The 8,402-nt window shown below is 41.3% G+C and overlaps 1 long non-coding RNA gene across 1 annotated transcript in view; it reads right to left on the minus strand.

The window, feature by feature from the left end:
- The window catches only part of LOC111769278 (uncharacterized), a 101,428-nt gene that overhangs the window by 92,024 nt on the left and 1,002 nt on the right, over positions 1 to 8,402 (minus strand). The window lies entirely within an intron of this gene.

Here is an 8,402-nt window from a genome sequence, read left to right on the forward strand (position 1 = left end):
GAAAACACAACTCAAGTGCTATCTCAGAGGTGATACCTTGAAAGATTGAGGCATCCTCTTCCAGGACACAGTGAATGGTTTAAATCAATGACTTTTATGAGGTGATTTGTCCCTGCATGGTTTTTTCTGACACCAAATGTGCGGTGTCTTTTCCAATATCAACAAGCGATTCTCCAATTCTCCAATATCAACTAGGTGTCCAACAGCTCAATTCAATTCCATCACTAACTATTCAGAGTTAGCGCAGACCCCACAGGTCAAGGGCTCAGTCCCGCAAGACAGCCCCCACTTCAGATCTCACCAGCATATGAGGTCACCCGGTGACCCACACTCTGCCTGGCTGACTACACATTCAGGAGTTCTCGTGACTGCTCCCTCAGGTTCCATAATTCCCTAGAACAACTCACAGAACTCAGAAAAGTGCTTTATTTATGATAACTAGTTTATTATAAAAGATACAACGCAGGAACAGCCAAATGGAAGAGATGGACAGAGCAAAGTAGGGAGGGGGTGGGGTGGCGCAGAGCTTCCATGTCCTCTCCAGGCATGCCACTCTCCCAGCACATCAATGTGTTCACCAACCCAGAAGCCCCCTGAACGCTGTCTTTGAGGGGTGTTTAATGCACATAAACATGATCAATTAAATCATAGGCCATTGGTGATTGAACTCAATTTCCAGCCCTCTTTCCTCCCTGGACGTTGGAGGGTGGGGCTGAAAGTTCTAACCCTCTAATAGAAGTTGGATTATCTAATAACCAGCCCCTCTCCTGAAATCATCTAGCCCCCCCTCCCCCAGTCATCTAATTAGCATAGAAAAGACAATAAATTCCAAGGATTTTAGGAGCTCTGTGCCAGGAAAGGAGGATGAAGGCCAAATACTTGTTTTTCACTGTGGCACAGTTCCCAGTAGGTGGAACATAAGGGTCTGGGAACCAATGGGTGAAATCAAGAGGGGCCCTGTTTACCATCACCCCCCAGTGACTCTCTGGCAACTCTGGGCTCTGTGAGTATAGAGGTCCTGGTTCCAAAGAGACATAGCGAGAGTCACATGGAATGTTAAGCAACAGTTGCCACCTGGGCACTTCAGGTTCCAAGAACAGGGGTCATCATCATGACAGGGATAGTTGATCACAATGATCAGGAGAAAATGGGGCTGTTTTATACTACAGGGGCAGGAATAAATTTGGCACTCACATAATCCACCTGGATGCCTCTTGGTACTCCCTTGCCCTACTTTAACAATAAATGGACAAGTGCAGCAGCCACATCATCAGAGGGGCATGGTGACCAGGGGCTCAACCCCTCTTAATGAGGGTCTTGATCATACCCTGTGATGGTCAATTTTACATGTCAACTTGGCTAAGCTATGGTGTCCAATTGTTTGGCCAAACACTAAAACACTAGACTAGATGTTGCTGGGAAGGTATTCTGTAGATGAGATTAACATTTACAATCAGTTGACATTAAGAAAAAGAGATTATTCTTGATAATATGGGTGGACCTCATCGAAACAATTGAAAGCCTTGAGAGCAAAATCTGAGGTCTCCCAGAGAAGAAGGAATTCTGCCTCAAGACCATAACATAGCAGTCCTGCCTGAGTTTCCAGCCTGCTGGCCTGCCCCACAGATTTCAGACTTGCCAGCCCCCAATTGCATGAGACAATTCCTTAAAATCAAGGGAGGAGGATATATATGGACAGAATAGAATGAAACCCAGGTCTAAACAAACCAGCAAATCACATTCCTTGGCCTCTAACATTGGTTCAAAGGTGAACTTCAGCCTAAGATGATACAATCAAAAGGAAGATCAGACTCGCTTGATAATATGATTTTTATGTATCTTATTGGTTCTGTTTCTCTGGAGAACTCTAAGCAAACCACCAAACTAAGCAAACCACCAAGACTAAATGGCACGCTAGCTGAGGATGAGTGGAATCTAGAATAGTGAAGAAGGTGAAGATGAGTTGTAGCTCGAGACCCCCTGGACCTGTGCAGGCTGTGGTTCATCCCATTAACCTTCCACTTCTAAGTTCTTTCGGGAAAAGGAGCACCACAATCTTGGAGGGGCTGCTCTCATAACTCATACGAAGAAGGAAATCCAAGAGGCACAAGGGCCAGACTGTGAAGGACACTGTCACTCACGGCTTATTCACCCCCTTCAGGAATGAAGGGTTTATTTTCTTAGGTGCCAGGAGTGCTTCCGGCAGCTGTTAGCCCCGTATGGGGAATACATTGACTGAAGAGGGCTGTATCGCCCGACATCATGCCTTCTTCCTGGGGTGGCCCACGTCCAAGGACTGATCCCTGAGAAGGTGTAAGACACAGCTCTCTCAACTCTGAAAGGTCATCCCAGCTTCAGAACTCCCCTTAGGGTTGGCTGAAAACTGTTGAGACTGCCTTGCAGCTCAACTTCTCCTTGTGCCTAATCTTGCTTCCTTCAATTACTGGGAAAGAGGTTTCAATATCTCCAAAAATGATTGTGAATTGAGCAAAAGAAGCCAGACACAAAAGAGTAAATAAATACTCTATGATTTCATTGACATGAAGGTCAAGAACAGACAGAACAAATCCATGATGATAAAAGTAAGAAGAGTGGTTATGATTGTGTGTGTGTGTGCATGTGTGTGTGTCTGTAGGGGGATGGTTATTGACTGGGATAGGGCACAGGGGAACCTTCGAGCTGATGGAAATGTTCCACATCTTGATCTGGGTAGTGGTAACACGGGTGTATACAGGTGTACATTTAGATTTGTGCAACTGAGTATACCAAAGTTATATCTAAATTTAACAAATGTTTTTTTCAAAGGTAAAATGGAGATAATTTGAATCTCAGTTGAGTCCTTTGCTAGGCATATGACCTTTCAGAAGCCATTTCTCTCTAAGTCTCAGTTTTCTCAATTCCAGAATGAGGGATTGGACTGGATGATCTGAGTTACAAGGCGTGGGTCTATCAAAACAGCTCTTCAAAGTGTTCTTAAAAATTGAAGGAAAGATAACAAAAACTCCATTTAGAAATAAAAAAAAAAGACAGCTCTCAAAAGGAAAACAAATGATCCATAGACATGGGGGAAAAAAATTAAGTGAGAGGAGAGTATTTTTACCCTAGAAAACACATACATTTTAAAAGTTAAATGTTAACATTCAATGTAGTTTTTTATTGTTTCCAAAGCATTCATGTTATCATTTCTTTGTCCCAAAAGAACCCAGAGTCTCACAACCATGGGGTTGAGTAGGTTCCCCAGTTCCAGAGATGGGCCATCACGGGTCTGAGCACACCAATGTGCGTTAGGGATTTGTCTCATGATGGGAAAGCAGAACGGAACCCAGGCCTAAGCAAATCAGCAAACCACATTCCTTGACCTCTAAGACTGGTTCAAAGATGAGCTTGTAACCTAAGATGATATAATCAAAAGGAAGATCAGACTTTTGTTTGATAATTAGGCAGAAAGAAGATCTGTGTTTGTTCTGCATGTGAACAGGGAGGCTCATGGCTCTGGGAGCTGCTGGCAGCCAACTTGCTGCCTTGAAGGAGTCGGCTAAAGAATAAGGTCAACCACCAAGGAGGGCAAAGACAGGAGGATCTCAGCAAACGGAGTCAGTCTTGGTGACAACATGACCCTTGGGGTCAAACCACACCTGCAGCCTGCCCTATCTCTGGACTTTTCAATAACGGGAGACAAAAAGTTCCTTTTTATGACTTGAGTCAGTGTGAGTTAGGATTTTTCTTACTTGCAAAGAAAATTATTCTATCTTATACAGCAGTGTCAATAAGAATTCTGGAAAACTGACATCAGTGTGCGGCTGGTAGAAATAAAATCTGATACCACCTTTTGGAGGGCAATTTGGTGATATGTACAAGATCTAAATATGGGCATACCCTTCAACCTAATATATAAACTTGTCAGAATTGATTCATTTGTTCAACAAATATTTAAGCATTTCTTATGTGCCCAACACTATTCTAGGAGTTAGGGGTTTAGAAGCGGACCAAACAAAATCCCTATGGAACCAGCTGTAGGAAATAATCAAAGACATGTAAAAAAATTTATCAACAAAGATGTTCATTTCAGAGCCCTCTATAGTAGGGAACAATTGGAAACAATATAAATGCCCAACAAAAGGAAATTGCTTAAATAACTTTGGGGGCATTGACATAATAAAATGCTATTTCAGCATTTAGAACTGTAGGAACTATTTAATTATAGGGAAAAATATTCACCATATATTTTTAGGTGAAAAAAGCTGATAGTAAAACAAAATGTGGAGGATAATTCATGTTTGTACACTTACATGTGTATATTTATGTACAAGAAACACCTGATATTAAACCCTCTAAAATGTCACATTATTCTGAGTAGAATTGTGGGTGATTTTGATTTTCTTCTTTGTACATCTTTATGCTTTTTCATAATTTTCTGTCATGAATATGCCTTTCCTTTATTAGCAGAGAAAACAGCAATCTTACAAAACGATCTTAAATAGTTTAAATTAAAAGGTAAATAAATAGCATTTGAGTGTTAATATTAGCTGTCTCATAAACTAAACACATCTGTAAATAAAGGGTCAGACTAGAACCCTCCATTCTTGGGCGTGTTTGCTCAGGGAAGACTGTCACAGGCTTTTCTGACCATATTCGTACTTTCTAATGGAGTAAAGAGACAAGCTCTTGGAGCTGATTAATCCCTGCCTGGGCTGGGCCCTAGGTCTCCTGTCTTGGGATCCAGGGCTATTTCCACCACACCAGCACACAAGCACCATCGTCAGAATGAATCTGTCATCAAGAGAGAGTCATTCAATACATTTGGAGAGGACCATCAGTTCCCTAAAAATAACTTGGCAGCTCCGAGGCTCACTGTTTAAAGACTTAAAACCGAAGTACATCCTGAATTTAAAATGTGAAGAAGCACACAGTGGGTTTAAAATGTTTGCATTCTCTTCCTTGCCTTTCAGATTTACATAACAGAATCTACACTGTGCATACACCTAAAGCCACTTCCACACAGGCAGAGTGAAATTGTTGGTAGGGAGGAGTCGGCAGTGAACTTTTTTTGTCTCCCCTCACTTTCATTGCTGCCCTTCCCTCATCTTCCAAGTAACCCTATTCTGCTTTCTATTTGCTGGATGCTTGATGTAAAAGAGGCATTATGATTTTAACGATTGAATAACGGCTACAAATTTCCATTTCACTTTACTTATCAGCTTAGATGTGGTTTAATGCAGCATGAATAGACTTCTCCCAGAGATGCATCTGAGCTGAACTGACTAGGTTTCTGACTGCCAATTCTTCTGCACACTAAAATAGCAGCATAACCTATTACACACATTTGTTATCTGTTACTAAGAGAAAATTACCAACCCGTCCAGAGAAACAGAAATACAGCTGATCATGGGACTTCTCAAAAGGGCAGAAAACCTGTTGGGTTTAATTCAGAATGCTCACTCAGACGTTCAAAAGATGGTAAACATTCCCAAACAGCCAAAAGACTTCATCTAAGTCACATTTTTGTTTTTCAAAAGAAGATTCCCGGCCTAAATACTCTGCAAATGATCAGTTCTAATCAAGAATGTATTTTTTCCCATCAAGCTTATAGACCGATATCTTTAAGATGTCAGTTCCCTCCAGCAATATTTCTTCAGTGTTCATAGATATAGAACTCTGTAGAGGATCTAGCTGACCTGTAGGACATCCAGTGACATCTAAGAGACCAATTCTGCCCACAGGAGATTTCCTCTCCAAAGCAATCCTATTTCTGGAAGAGGCACCTCCACGAGCTGGAGAACTGCTTCTCTACCTTCACGAAATATGACTCTCTTTTCTCAAAATTCTTCCTAAGCCTTGGACCTGGAGTTGATGTCCATGATTACTATAGCGGGGGGAAGAAAACAGATAAATGAATGTGTAACGTGTGTTTGGTTCTGGCCTTTAACAGTCAGATAAACATTTTGAACAAAGAAGACAATAATTTACTGTAAGTAATAAAATAATATTGATCTTGCCATGGAGTAGGAACCAAGGATTCAGGGCCATCCATATGTACTAATTTGGATATGACAAGCTTGGAATCTATTTATAACTTTCAAAGTATTTTATGGCTCTTTCTTTCCAAAGAAGCACACATCATACTGTACAATGTCTGTGAATATATAAGTGTTCTTCTCTGCCAAAAGCCGCTGAGAAAGCAAAAGGATTACCCAAGTATTGTTTTTCAAACCTGGATGTGTAATGGGTAATTGTACAGAAATATTTGGTACTTAATAACCTTGAAACTTTGAATTCAGAAAGATTTTATGGCCCCAAGGCTACATGGTCTGATGGCTCAGGTTCATAAATCCACCAAGAGTGGATCTCGCAGTTGTAACTGTACTCACCTTTGTGCAGATGTAAAACAAAGCCCACAGTGTCAATAATGCCTACATCGCTCGCACAGTGCCTGCCTGCCTGCCTGTTGGGGGCGCTGGATGGTTTGTCAAGAAAAGCTGAGTATGAATGATGGCTTCTCTTTAAATTGGTTTGGAAAATAAGGAATCTCCATTCCGCTTCACCATCGTCCTCAGTGTATCACCTCACACCGGATTATTAGCAATGCTTTAATTATCTTTGGAATTCAAAATCAGGGATATCCAGGCATCACTTCATACAAAATGAACAAAGTTGCAAAGCAAAGCTATCAAATATTTACTGCTCGATTGAAAGAATAAAAGCACACCAACAGGGTTGCATGGGGTAGAGGGAGGGTGGGCTGCAGTATTTTCTCTGGGACTACGGCAGGGAAGCACCTTATTTCCAGAAGCCGAGTTCTACAACACAGGTAGCCCAACCTGGGATCAGTATTTCCTTGTAGATCTCACCACTCTACCTAGTGAACATCCACCCTGCTGGCTACACTCCCAGACTCCCGCTCTCTCTGGTATCATCACAGTCTCCTCCAGGGTGGGCTCCCCATCCGGGCAGGAAGAGAAGTGAGACAGCCAAAGTCACTCTTGTCTTTAAGCCTTCTCTGTAAGCAGCTTCCCCTAACAAAAAAGTTTTTGCCTGAGCCTCATCTAAGTACAATAATTCCAAAGTGACACTGCAAGATGGATGTTGAATATTAAAAAACATGCCTCCTCTGCTTCATGGCCTGCTTTGTTTTTCTAATTTTTAAAAATTATCTTTCATCATACCAGTACACAGAGTCCCTTTTAAACCTGTACTTTACTTAAGCAAAGAGAAGAGGCTGTTGTTTACAATTTCACTTTCTGGCTCTCATATGCCTGTAAAATATTTTTCTTCAATTGGACTTTAAAAACATTTTTCAAAAGAACTTCAGATTTCTTATTTCTCTCTATCTCCCACTGGGGGTTCACACTTAAAGAAACTGGGGACCTCAAGAGGCCAACCTCATGCAGACGTCAGCAAGATGAAAAACAGAATTTAACATTTTGCACAAGGATATTCGCATTCCCATTAGCTTTTGCAAATGCAACATATCTCATCCTCTTGGACTGACTGCAGAGGTGCCCTGGAAAGAGAAACAGAAGTACAGTATCTGCCTCTCTAGTAGGTTAACATATTGAACTGCTTTAAAGGGAGGAAATGGTATGGCCCAGGGGCAATTAATGTATGGATTTCGGCAGACACTCTGGGCAGAAATGACTTAAAAGCAAATTGTGCCCCAAAGATGGTGGGTGAAACATTCTGCTCACATTATCTTCATCCAAACCTCAAATATGACAATGATTTTACGGCTTAATTGAATGCACTCTTGGGGCTGGCGCTGTGGCATAGTGGTTAAGTCAGCGTGCTCCACTCCATTAGCTGGGGTTTGCAGGTTCGGATCCCAGGAGCAGACCTAGCAAAGGTCATCAAGCCATGCTGAGGCAGTGGTCACATAGAAGAACTAGAAGGACTTATAATCAGGATATACAACTACATACTGGGGCTTTGGAAAGAAAAAAAAAAAAAGAGTAAGACTGGCAACGGATGTTAGCTCAGAGCCAATCTTCCTCACCAAAAGAAAAGCACCCCTTTAGAAAAAAATTTAAAATGTCCTCTTGATAAGAAGTTGCAAAAAGCTGATATAAAAAAATAAATATCTATGGGGTGTACCAAAGTCTGTATTTTCTAAAAATGCTTTAAACGTCTGCTGCTAGAAACCAGTAGTTATGCAACAAGCTGATTTCAAAAATTACACCTTTTACAATTACATCCTGATAAAACAGTTGGGGACAAGTCACTAAACATTCTTGCAATTCAAATAGAAGGAAATGGATTAATTCTTTGCTTAGAAAAAATAAAAAGAGGATTTATGATGAGAAATCTGTACCAATCTTCCCAAATAGTTAGGGAGGAAACACAAATTTGGCTACTGTGGGGACTAAATTACTAATTTATGGTCCTGTGAAACAGAAGGCGGTGCCTGA

Source organism: Equus caballus, chromosome 20, assembly GCF_041296265.1.
Source record: "Equus caballus isolate H_3958 breed thoroughbred chromosome 20, TB-T2T, whole genome shotgun sequence".
In the NCBI taxonomy this organism is placed as follows: Eukaryota; Metazoa; Chordata; class Mammalia; order Perissodactyla; family Equidae; genus Equus; species Equus caballus.